Raw genomic sequence first — 14138 nt, forward strand, 5'->3', positions numbered from 1 at the left:
GTGTGTGTGGGAAATGCTAAAAGGGAGCAAAAAAAAAAATCACCTGATAAAGATTTTATTTCTGTATATACAGACCTAGGATGGACGGACGGACGGACAGCGAGTACAGGATTGATGCTGTAGCAGATGTGACATCTCAATATCTGACCGTTATTTATACAATAGAAAAAGATGAGGGAGCAAAAAATCCAAATAAATAGACTCATAATTTATTACAAAAAACCTTCTCCCTCCGTCCTGAGCAGATTTATCACCTCCCTCAAGATGACGGCATGTTATTGTATTTAAGACGCGCCCCCCGCCTATATGATCCTGGTCTTAGTCCAAGGCCACACCTTGCAGATTGAATTTTTATTAAAAGAGAACGTGGCACCAAATTTTTTTTTAAAACAATTTTTTTTTTAGAAACATTTTAAAAATCTTTAAAAAAATAAATAAATCTCATTCTACTTCGTCCTAATAACAGTGTCAGACTGTGGGGGGTTTTCATTGCAGCAGTGACCTCATTTCCATCACTGATAGAAGATAACGCCTCTCATGACATCACTACTGACCTCAGTGAGTCGCCTCTAGTCTGTGGCTGGCCATGACTATGCTGTAAAGCAGATCACTAAATGCTGTTATCCGAGCAGAGAAGTTCTGGGATGAAGGCCACCCCCGTCATCAAAAAATGTACAATCAGGAAATTGAAACTGATTTCATAATTAAAAAGTTCAGGGCATCGGCCTCACGTCGCGGCTTTCTGCTTCTCTGTATAACGGCCCGTGCAGTAACAACTCTTTCCTGAAGAAGACGCCGGTGAGTTATGTAGCAGAGGCTTTACCTGGAGGTCAGAGACGACGACGCATGACAAGGTAATGGCGTCTATACAAGGAACAATAATAAAACAAAGACACTGAGTGCAGCGGCCATACCCCTGGAAAACACCCGGAGCCTTCACTCTCCCACATCCAGCTCCCTTTATGTCCCATTAGTTCTGTGGCCGATTTGCTTTTTGCAGTGTCTTAGACATCCTGGAGGCCGCTGTCTGCTTATACGCCTCCTTAAAGGGAATGTCCTCAGGAATCAAACTATTCACCAGCCTGATGAAGGGACCTTCTAATAGTCCTGAAAGCTCGCAATATCTCAGCATTTTTAGCTGTTGTTAGCCATCAACTAGAGAGTAGGGAAATATTCGGGATTCGATTCGAGCAGATCCTCAATATTCAACTAATCAAACGACTATCGAGCCCCATTATAGTCTATGGGGAAAAAATGCTCGTTTCAGGGAAACCAAAATCCGACTAGTTGGTGTCACCAAGTCCACTATGACACCCCAGGAAATGATGCAACACCTCTGCAATGTAACTGGGCCAGCAGGGGGCGCATGTCTGGGGGCATCTAACACACCAAAGCCCCTCTATTACCCCACTATCACAGTCTAACAACTACACACTATACACACTCACTACAACCTCTATCACAGTGGGGGGAAATACCCGGAAACCTTCTTTCCTCCACAATACTATGGACAGAAACCCAAATTTTAAGCTAAAGAAGCATTACCAAGCCCCCCTTTATATCACTTTGCCCATGACAACCACAGATGGCACAGGCAATGGGAAATCCTTCAGTCCCCCCCTGACCTGTCATTGTGTGTGATGTGGTGAGACCTCAAAAAATACCTTTTGTGGCTCTTGAGGTGAGCCCTCCCAAAATAAGAAAGAGGCCCTTAAGCTGAGCCATACAAGAATTTACTTTTCAGGCCCTTGGGGTGAGTTGAGCCTTTTAGGAGCAGAGTATTATGTTCTTTGCTCTTTAAATTTCGTTTTTCAATGCTGATGGTGGAGGAGGAGGAGGAACTGGTGAGCTGGAGCAGAAACATGGAACTTCATGTCGGGGTGCTTGACACTGGTGGAGATGTAAATCCTGGAGAGTTTTCAGGCTAGCTGCGGCTACTGTAGTCTTACGAAAGTGGGTGCACAAGCCCCGCACTTTCACCAGTAGCTCAGGCACATTGGGGTAGGTTTTTATAAACCTTTTCACCACCAAGTTGAAACCGTTGGCCAGGCATGGAAAGTGTTTGAGTCTGGCAAGCTCCAGAGCTGCTACCAGATTCCGGCCATTATCACACACGACCATGCCTGGGCCCAGGTGCAGCGGCGAAAACCACATTGCTGTCTCCTCTAGGCTGACATCCCTCACCTCGGAGGCAGTGTGCTGTCTGTCCCCCAATCTGATGAGCTTTAGCACAGCCTGCTGACGTCTCCCCACGCCAGTGCTGCAGCATTTCCAGCAGGTAGCTGGGGTTGATGTTACAGAGGAGGAGGGTGGTTTGTGAGAACCCCTGCCAGGAATCTTGGGCAGGGAGAGGAGGCAGGCCGCCCCAGTTTGCGACCCAGTCCCAGCCTCTACTACATTCACCCAGTGTGCCGTAAGTGAGATGTAGTGCCCCTGTCCGCATGCGCTTGTCCACGCGTTGGTGGTCAAGTGGACCTTAGTGCAAAGCGCCAAACTCAGGGCCTGCCTGATGTTATGCGACCAGGCACACCAGGAGAAGTAGGGACGGCATAGTGAGATGCCGCAGCTGCCATCAGGTCACAGAAGGCCTAAGTCTCCATAAGCCTGAACAGCAAGATTTCCAGGGCCAGTAGTTTGGAGATGTGACCGTTTAAGGCTTGTGCATGTGGGTGAGTAGTGCTGTACTTTTGCCTGAGCTCAAACGTCTGGGAGATGGTGGGTTGCAGGGAAGAGGTGCATGATGGTGCAGGTAAAGGAGCAGAGGCAGGAAAAGGGGAGGATGAGGGTGAAGTCCCCAAAGTGGCAGAGGCAGATGTGGAGTGTCCAGGCTGATGATTATCCTGCGTTTGCTCTCTCCCACTGAGCCCAGTGCTTGCCTTCCAAATGACGGCGCATGGCTGAGATGGCCAGGTTGTTCTTCTCAGAGCCCCTATCCAGTTTTGAGTTGCACAGTGTGCAAACCGCACTCAGTTTGTCCACACCAATGAGGAACGTGGCCTCGGTGGGGGAGTTTTTCTCAAGTGGCTAGTACAGGGAATATCTTGGGCCTTGCTGGCTCTGGCCTGGCTTCTGTGAAGCAGCTGTCCTCTGCCTCTGGACATGCCTCTGCCTCTAGCCACCTCTTTGGTGCTGCGCTTGCCTCCACATCTACATTGCTTTCCCCGCTAGATATCACCCCTGTCCAGGTCGGGTCGGTCACCTCGTCGCCCACCACCTCCTCTTCCACTTCCTCTTTCAGTTCCTCCTCCTGCACACCGCACATAACAACAGCCTGCTCTGATGGGAACTGTGTCTCGTCATCATCACTGAGGACGGGTTGCTGGTCCACAACCACAAAATCAGCAGGAGATGGCGGATGCTCCAGTGTTTGGACATCAGGACACACAAATTCGTTTGTTAGTTTCTGGGATTCGGGAAGTGGTCAGAGTCAAAGAGTGGAAAAGGACCATAAAACAGCTCCTGGGAGAGGAAAAGGGTGGGATGACTCTGCTGGGAAGATTGGGCATGTTGGGAGGAAGGAGGGGCAGACTTGGGTAGGAACACAACTGGAGGTAACTGGCTGGTGCAAATGCCACTGGAAGCATTATCCGCTAGCCATTGTAACTCCTGTTCCTGGTGCTCGGCCCTATTCAGTGTTGTACCCTGCACCCTGCTTAACGTTCCTATCAAGCTAGAGATTGTGGAGAGGCGCAATGCTGGCTGCCCTCTCCAGTAGGCATTAGATCCACAGTAGCTTGACCGCAGCCTGGGCCCCCAGCTGGATTTCCACGCCCCGTCCTCGTCCCTTTGCGCTAGTCTTACGCATTTCTAGTATATAACAGGAGATGGACAAGGTACATAGCGCCCCAAATACCTCTGTATGTTAGAGGTATATACTGAGCTTAAAACAGGTATATACAGTCCTATGAAAAAGTTTGGGCACCCCTATTAATCTTAATCATTTTTAGTTCTAAATATTTTGGTATTTGCAGCAGCCATTTCAGTTTGATATATCTAATAACTGATGGACACAGTAATATTTCAGGATTGAAATGAGGTTTATTGTACTAACAGAAAATGTGCAATATGCATTAAACCAAAATTTGACCGGTGCAAAAGTATGGGCACCTCAACAGAAAAGTGACATTAATATTTAGTAGATCCTCCTTTTGCAAAGATAACAGCCTCTAGTCGCTTCCTGTAGCTGTTAATCAGTTCCTGGATCCTGGATGAAGGGATTTTGGACCATTCCTCTTTACAAAACAATACAAGTTCAGTTAAGTTTGATGGTCGCCGAGCATGGACAGCCCGCTCTCAAATGATCTGAAAACAAAGATTGTTCAACATAGTTGTTCAGGGGAAAGATACAAAAAGTTGTCTCAGAGATTTAACCTGTCACCTGGGCACCTCAACAGAAAAGTGACATTAACATTTAGTAGATCCTCCTTTTGCAAAGATAACAGCCTCTAGTCGCTTCCTGTAGCTTTTAATCAGTTCCTGGATCCTGGATGAAGGTATTTTGGACAAACAATTCAAGTTCAGTTAAGTTAGATGGTCACCGAGCATGGACAGCCCGCTTCCAATCATCCCACAGATGTTCAATGATATTCAGGTCTGGGGACTGGGATGGCCATTCCAGAACATTGTAATTGTTCCTCTGCATGAATGCCTGAGGATTTGGAGCGGTGTTTTGGATCATTGTCTTGCTGAAATATCCATCCCCGGCGTAACTTCAACTTCGTCACTGATTCTTGAACATTATTCTCAAGAATCTGCTGTGACCCTCAACTTTAACAAGATTCCCGGTGCCGGCATTGGCCAAACAGCCCCAAAGCATGATGGAACCTCCACCAAATTTTACAGTGGGTAGCATGTGTTTTTCTTGGAATGCTGTTTTTTTGGACGCCATGCATAACGCCTTTTTGTATGACCAAACAACTCAATCTTTGTTTCAACAGTCCACAGGCTTGTCCAAATGTGCTTTTGCATACCTCAGGCGACTCTATTTGTGGCGTACGTGCAGAAACGGCTTCTTTCTCATCACTCTCCCATACAGCTTCTCCTTGTGCAAAGTGCGCTGTATAGTTGGCCGATGCACAGTGACACCATCTGCAGCAAGATGATGCTGCAGCTCTTTGGAGGTGTCTGTGGATTGTCCTTGACTCTTCTCACCATTCTTCTTCTCTGCCTTTCTGATATTTTTCTTGGCCTGCCACTTCTGGGCTTAACAAGAACTGTCCCTGTGCTCTTCCATTTCCTTACTATGTTCCTCACAGTGGAAACTGACAGGTTAAATCTCTGAGACAACTTTTTGTATCTTTCCCCTGAACAACTATGTTGAACAATCTTTGTTTTCAGATCATTTGAGAGCGGGCTGTCCATGCTCGGCGACCATCAAACTTAACTGAACTTGAATTGTTTTGTAGAAAGAAATGGTCCAAAATCCCTTCATCCAGGATCCAGGAACTGATTAAAAGCTACAGGAAGCGACTAGAGGCTGTTATCTGTGCAAAAGGAGGATCTACTAAATATTAATGTCACTTTTCTGTTGAGGTGCCCATACTTTTGCACCAGTCAAATTTTGGTTTAATGCATATTGCACATTTTCTGTTAGTACAATAAACCTCATTTCAATCCTGAAATATTACTGTGTCCATCAGTTATTAGATATATCAAACTGAAATGGCTGCTGCAAACACCAAAATATTTAGAACTAAAAATGATTAAGAATAATAGGGGTGCCCAAACTTTTTCATAGGACTGTAACAGGAGATGGGCAAGGTATAATGGGGGTGTCACGGAGCAAAGGTATACGTCTTCCTCCGGATGGTCTTTTGAATCAACAGGGACGCAAGAGGTCGGGAGACAACAGCAATTTATTGTAATCCACAAAGTTAGTAGCCGGCGGCGGTCACATCAACCGTAATAACAATAAGTCCACAGAAGTCACAATCCAATGATAGCTTTGGCTCCTTGGTCCTGTAACTAAATCCTGGCTCTCTGCAGAGCTGTGCACAGGCCGGCTAACACATACTAACTGCTAGCTATATACTATATACTAAACTGTTACACCTATACCTGGGGGTGGGAAGGGCTGAGCCACAGATCCTTCCCCCCTCACCTATGCCAAGGAGAGCAGACTCCCTGTCTACTATGGACAATGCACCATCCAACATCTTCTTGGAGACACTGATCAGATTATCTCCACCCATTGTCCTCACTGGTCCTCACTAGTTAGAGGTATTTGCATACAATGTGCTAACACACTAGACCCGAATCAGCCAACTACACACTGATGTTTACAACAGGTTATAGAATACATTCCACATGAAATATATATTACACATTGCCTATAGTATAGACTCTAACCATCCCGTGACAACCCCTCCCCCTCTCAAAACATGTGCATGACACAATTGGCCTACACAGGTAAATTGGGGAATGCACATCAGTCTCTATAGCTCATATTTCCTCCTGCCGGGATAACCCATCTGCGTTCTGGTGTTGGTTCCCTCGGCGGTACTGAATGGTAAAGTTGTAGGGTTGAAGGGCTGGCATCTGTCAGAAAATCCGGTGGATCCATGTTGGCTTCTCCCTGAGCTTGGCTTCGGGTCACTGCTCCCACAAAGTGGCACTGTAGATTTCCAACATCGTTGCCTAACAGAACATCGGCCGGCAGCCCGCTCATCACACCAATTGTGCATCGTTTTGGTCCATAACCATAGTCGAGTTCCACGGTAGCTTTAGGAATACGTCTTTGAGTACCCCCTGCCAACTTGATAGAAATGCCAGGACCCTCCTCTAGGGCCTCGGGTCGCACAACTCGGGGGTCCGCTACCGTTAGGAAAGCTCCCGAGTCCCGGAATCCAACAACTGTTCGGCCATCCAGTAGGACCTCCTGCAAGTGCTTCCTCTGAAGGTTTGCGGGATGTGTGGCGGAAGGCTGAATCCCATAGACCCCTGGAGGTGGAACAGATGTGTCATTCATGGAGTCATCTGGAAATGGGGCCAAACTTTCTGTCCTAGGAGTGGTTCCCAGGTAGTGAATAGGCCGGGATGCCACGGTGGCCCGTGCCCCCATGTTAACAGGGCAACTAGCTTGCAAATGTCCAGGCCGCCCGCACCCAAAACATCTGCGCTCTAGCATTCTTCCAGTAGGTCGTTGTCTAGGGACAGGGTTGTTCATAGCTGGAGGCCGATGGGCTGGGGCAGGGGTAGAGGGGGAATTGTAATCCTGAGGCCGGGCACGAAAGGTGGTTGGCTGGCTGAAGGGTGTCTGGCGGACTGTGGTAGTTTTCCGCTCCTCTGCAAACAACCTCTTCCACTGCGGCTTGATGGTCAGGCCCTCATCTGCAAGAGAAGCAGCTTGCTCAACTGTGGCTGGGTTCCGTTCCAGCACCCACTCACGGATCTCAGCGGGGCACTGGGAAAAGAACTGTTCCTTAAGTATGACTTGGAGGATCTTATCGACTGTGACAGCCTCCTCTCCTTCTAGCCAGCGCTTGCATGCTTGCTTCAACTTGTGGGCGAACATGTGGAAGGAGCTTCCCCCATTGTAAGACAAAGAGCGGAACTGAACTCGGTAGGTCTCTGGAGTGACTGCATAATACTTCTGCACCGCTCTTTTAATGGCCTCATAGTCCCGCTGATCACTAGGGTCCATGGCTCTGAGAGCTTCCGCAGCCCCATCTCGTAGGTGCCCCACCAGATACCGGACCCAATCCTTCTCTGGGACTTCCATCAGGTGGCACTGGTGTTCGAAGTCCTGAAAATATCCATCAACATCCCCAGCCGCTTCCTCAAAGGTCTTGAAGTGTTTATGGGAGACATATGGTGGTTCTCTCACTGTTGGGCTGGGGGTCGACGTTTGATTATAATTCCTCATAGTTATCTCAGCCATTCGCATTTCATGCGCCATTCTTTCCTTTTCATGCGCCATTCTCTGTTCCTCCTTCTCCGTTTCCTGAGCCCTCTGTAACGCTCTACTCCTTTGCTCTGCAGTTGCTCCTAGCCCCAGCACTGCCAATTCCTCCTCATACAAAACAACCCATCTGCTCTTTTGGGTCTGTACCTGCCACTCCCGTATCTCTACTGTCTCCTGGGGGCAGCCCTCCTCATGGTCGCTTTGCAGGGTCATCTCCTCCAGTGCCTCGATCAGTTGCTCTTTCGTTCTTCCCTGGTAACTCAGGTTTAGTTCCCGGGCCCTTACTTGTAGACTTGCCATAGTCCAGTTCCTGTATTCTGAGGTTGTGGCTCCATTAATCGCTGGGCTGCTGTAGTCCATCTCGCTATCCGCTGTTGATCCCACCGCTGCCACCAGTTGTCACGGAGCAAAGGTATACGTCTTCCTCCGGATGGTCTTTTGAATCAACAGGGACGCAAGAGGTCGGGAGACAACAGCAATTTATTGTAATCCACAAAGTTAGTAGCCGGCGGCGGTCACATCAACCGTAATAACAATAAGTCCACAGAAGTCACAATCCAATGATAGCTTTGGCTCCTTGGTCCTGTAACTAAATCCTGGCTCTCTGCAGAGCTGTGCACAGGCCGGCTAACACATACTAACTGCTAGCTATATACTATATACTAAACTGTTACACCTATACCTGGGGGTGGGAAGGGCTGAGTCACAGATCCTTCCCCCCTCACCTATGCCAAGGAGAGCAGACTCCCTGTCTACTATGGACAATGCACAGTCCAACATCTTCTTGGAGACACTGATCAGATTATCTCCACCCATTGTCCTCACTGGTCCTCACTAGTTAGAGGTATTTGCATACAATGTGCTAACACACTAGACCCGAATCAGCCAACTACACACTGATGTTTACAACAGGTTAGAGAATACATTCCACATGAAATATATATTACACATTGCCTATAGTATAGACTCTAACCATCCCGTGACAGGGGGAAAAGGTGGTACGGAATTGGAGCCCTTTTTTCCGATGCCTCCATTGTCCTAGTTCCTGTCCCATCTCCCCTGCACTGTTATTGGTGTAAAAAAAGCTCCAGGGAAGGTGGGAGGGGAAGTGAATTTTTACTGTTTACCACGTGGTATTCGAGTATGAATACTTCGATTTATTTCCTTACTAAAATATTTAACCTTTCTCTCTCTTCTGGAATCTTCCCATCCTCCTTCATGCTGTTATAACTCCGCTATTGATAAAACCCTCCCTGGACCCATCCTGTGCTGCTAACTATCGACCCGTCTCTAACCTCCCCTTCATCTCTAAACTTTTGGAACGCCTGGTCTATTCTCCTTTAATCCGCTATCTCTCTGCTAACTCTCTGCTTGACCCCTTACAATCTGGTTTCCGCGCTCTGCACTCTACTGAAACGGCTCTCACAAAAGTCTCTAATGATCTCCTAATGGCTAAATCCAATGGTGACTTCTCTCTTCTTATTCTTCTGGACCTCTCTGCAGCTTGTGACACTGTTGACCATCATCTCCTCCTCACTCTGCTCCGCTCAGTCGGCCTCATGGACACTGCGCTCTCCTGGTTCTCCTCTTATCTCTCAGACCGCACTTTCAGTCTATCATTTGCGGGCTCTGTTTCCTCTCCTCTTTCCCTTGCTGTTGGGGTTCCTTAGGGCTCGGTCCTCGGCCCCCTGCTCTTTTCTCTCTACACAGCCCCCATTGGACAAACCATCGCCAGATTTGGCTTCAGGTCCCATCTTTATGCTGATGACACCCAATTATACACATCTTCCCGTGACATCAGCCCTGCCCTACAGAACACCAGTGACTGTCTCTCTGCTGTCTCTAATATCATGTCCTCGCTCTATCTGAAACTAAATCTCTCTAAGACTGAACTACTACTGTTTCCACCATCTAATAGATCTGTCCCTGATATATCCATTGCAGTCTCAGGCCTTACTATAACTCCTAGGCAGTAAGCCCGCTGCCTCGGGGTCATATTTGACGCAGACCTTTCCTTCACCCCTCATATTGAATCACTCGCACGTTCATGTCACCTCCACCTCAAAAACATCTCCAGAATACGCCCTTTCCTTACCAGAGATACACTAAAGACACTTATTGTCTCTCTGATTCATTCTCGCCTTGACTACTGTAACTCCTTACTAATCGGTCTTCCCCTCACTAAACTCTCCCCTCTACAATCTATTCTGAATGCAGCGGCTCATCTATCAGTCTAGACACTACAGCGAGGCCTCCGGTCTGTGCCGGTCACTACAGCGAGGTCTCCGGTCTGTGCCGGTCACTACAGCGAGGCCTCCGGTCTGTGCCGGTCACTACAGCGAGGTCTCCGGTCTGTGCCGGTCACTACAGCGAGGCCTCCGGTCTGTGCCGGTCACTACAGCGAGGTCTCCGGTCTGTGCCGGTCACTACAGCGAGGCCTCCGGTCTGTGCCGGTCACTACAGCGAGGCCTCCGGTCTGTGCCGGTCACTACAGCGAGGCCTCCGGTCTGTGCCGGTCACTACAGCGAGGCCTCCGGTCTGTGCCGGTCACTACAGCGAGGCCTCGGGTCTGTGCCGGTCACTACATTGGCTGCCTATTCATTATAGAATAAAATATAAAGTTCTCCCCCTCCCCCAAAAGGCTCTCCATAATGCCGCACCTCCATACATCTCCTCCCTCATCTCTGTCTACCGCCCAACCCCCGCTCTCTGCTCACTCAATGACCTAACACTTCCATCCTCTATTATCAGACCCTCCCCCGCTCGTATACAAGACTTCTCCCGAGCTGCACCACTTCTCTGGAATGCTCTACCCCGGACAATCAGATAACTCCCAATTTCTACAACTTCAAGTGCAAACTAAAGACACATCTCTTCAGACAGGCCGATCACAATTCCTAATGTCAACCCCTCCGTACTACAATTAGAATCCCTACATTTTAACCCTCCTCTGTCCCCGCTTCCACATTACCCCACTTGATATGATGCCTTTCCAGCCTAACTTATTTGTTCAATCTCCATCCACATGTTACAGGACACGACTGGTGACGGCTCATAAAGTCTTATGTTTGTGTAATGACAGTCACCTCTATTACAGAAGTGTCTGACCCCTGTATAAGTAATGCCGCCCCTGCTATCTCTTGTGTCCCCCCCTCTACCTCATAGATTGTAAGCTCTTGTGAGCAGGGCCCTCAGTCCCGTTGTGTGAAATGACTTTCTTTGTAATGTATCTGTCTGTATTTGTACTCTACAAATTGTACAGCGCTGCGGAATATGTTGGCGCTATATAAATAAAATGTATTATTATTATTTCCAGTAAAGACTAATATGTAATGTTAATTAAAGATAATGAACATGAAATACTCAACCAGCAGGAGAAAAACTGATGTGCAGAAGGCCCAAAGGCACAACGTGTTACGGTAACAAAGCAATGTACTTCGGCTTCTTCCAAGGGCTGTGTTCAGTGATTTGCATATTGGATGTTTGGAAACATTTATAAGATGACTAGTAGAAGGACTCTGCTTCACACGGGTATATTCCATGTTTTGTTTGTGCAGTGGCCCCATAGGATTAGCTTTGGTCTAAGAATGCTGACATCCAGTATGGCCGTCCAGTATAGGTGCAGCATTTATGGCTGTGTTGTTATGGAAAGCTGGTAAATGAAATGTGAAGTTATTTTGGCTAATACACATCATACGACTGAATACTTAAGGATCTCTGAACTGCTGTCGACTAATACAGAACCTAAATAGCTTGCTTGCTGTGGAAACCTGGTGTAAAGCTGTGTGTATGTGAAGACTGAAGAACGTACAAGTTTCCATTGGTCTATAAGCATCATGTGATCGTGTGTATTTCAGTTTGGATATCAGTAACCTGCGATTGGTTGTTTGAGAAACCTGGAGTAAAGCTGTGTGTATGTAACTTTGTGTAACAGTGTCATACACAGTGACATGCCCCTTTAAATCTGACCTACAGCAGTGAAGACAAATGGCTGGATTGTTATGGAAACCTGGAGTAAAGCTGTGTGCATGTGGAGACTAAGCGCCTGCAAGCTTCTATTGGCTGATAAGAGACATGTGACCGTGTGTATGGCAGTTGGAATATGAGTGAAAGACTTGCAGGTTTGTATCGGCTAATGCTGGTTATTTTTTGGGGATACTGTATCTCAGGAATGGTACGTCTGAGAGAGCTGAGGCCTGGTCTAAAACCTTCCCGGACATCTAAAGTACCTGTCTACAAAATTTGGTAAAGATCGTTCCAGTCGTTTGGTCGCGCATAAAGAACAGACAGACAGAAACTCATATATATACTCTCTATATACATACATAAGAGCTGATGGGACTGAATTATTAGAAAGTTTTTCTTTTCATCAAAGTTCAAAGACCAGTGGCCATGTTAACCCTTACTGCGCTTTCCAGAGATGTCTCAACTGGTCCACAGTGACGTGTGGTCATCATGATGATTCCTGAGGAAGACGCATTGCAAGTTGTATCTGTGCGGTGGAGCTGTATACTGCGTCACAGGGGTTAGGAGTGATTACATGGATTTGGTTTAGACTATGCTATTATACACAGTCCAGTCCTAATAATGTGACCAGCGCCTACATTAAATAACCAATGGCAGAAGGCGCGTGTCATCAGCCATCTGGGTGCACTCATCATTGTGGAAGACACGATGGATCAGCACACGTATGCCTCTAACCTTGCGGACCATGTTCACCCCTACATGCGAATTGTTTTCCCTCAGGATGATGGCGTCTACCAGCAGGACAATGCGACGCGTCATAAAGTTCACAGTGTACGGGCGTGGGTCGAGGAGCACTAGGATGAGTTTACTGTACTTCCTTGGCCAGCAAATTCCCCGGACTTGAACCCAATCGAGAATCTGTGGGACCACCTTGATCGGGTTGTTCATGCCATGGATCCTCAACCGCGTAACCTAGCGCTGCTGGACACGGCACTGGAGTCGGCTCAACATCCCAGTGACATCATCACAACATCCCAGTGACATCATCACAACATCTCCTCTCTACCTGCACAAAAAAGTCCCGAGCCGATCCTGGTGTAATAGCCTTGATGTTTAAAAGGATAATAAACGTAACAGGTGACTGCTGACCTGATTGGGATGTGTAAGACACAACAACTGTAAGGACATGACAACCGTTGTGGATATAGCGGGCAGCAGCTGATCTCCGTCACATGGACGTCAGGACAAGGGAGATGGTGGACAAAGGAGATGGTGGCCAGGGAGATGGTGGACAAGGGAGATGGTGGCCAGCCTCCAGGGAGGACAGGAAAGGAACAGCACTCATCCTGCCACGGCAGGTCACACTGGCTTACGTATGTTGTGACTCACCGTGGCAGGATTTATGTGCACTTGGGAAAGGGCCTTACGGCCTGAAACGCGTCGTGCAGTAAAGTCATATTTCGCGTATCAGTACGGGTGAGCGCTGTTCCTTTCCTGTCCTCCCTGGAGGCTGGTCCTCCATCTCCCTCTCGTCCTGCAGGTCTCGCAGCGTCCGCTCTGCCAAAGGGGATTATTCTGGATTGTGACCGGTGGTGACACTAATGTGACTGCACTGTGTATCTACACATGGAAATCTACAACAGCTTTACTCCTTCTACTGAAGACGATGATATACTCCATGTCACATGTGAGTCCTCCTGATATACCCCATGTCACATGTGAGTCCTCCTGATATATCGCATATGTCACATGCGAGTCCTCCTGATATACCCCATGTCACATGTGAGTCCTCCTGATATACCCCATGTCACATGTGAGTCCTCCTGATATACCCCATGTCACATGTGAGTCCTCCTGATATACCCCATGTCACACGTGAGTCCTCCTGCTATACCCCATGTCACACGTGAGTCCTCCTGCTATACCGTGTCACACGTGAGTCCTCCTGATATACCCCATGTCCCATGTGAGTCCTCCTGATATACCGTGTCACATGTGAGTCCTCCTGATATACCCCATTTCCCATGTGAGTCCTCCTGATATACCGTGTCACATGTGAGTCCTCCTGATACACCCCATGTCACATGTGAGTCCTCCTGATATACCCCATGTCACATGTGAGTCCTCCTGATATACCCCATGTCACACGTGAATCCTCCTGATATACTCCATGTCACACGTGAGTCCTCCTGATATACCCCATGTCACACGTGAGTCCTCCTGATATACCCCATGTCACACGTGAGCCCTCCTGATATACCCCATGTCA

Source organism: Leptodactylus fuscus, chromosome 1 (assembly GCF_031893055.1).
Source record: "Leptodactylus fuscus isolate aLepFus1 chromosome 1, aLepFus1.hap2, whole genome shotgun sequence".
NCBI lineage: Eukaryota > Metazoa > Chordata > Amphibia > Anura > Leptodactylidae > Leptodactylus > Leptodactylus fuscus.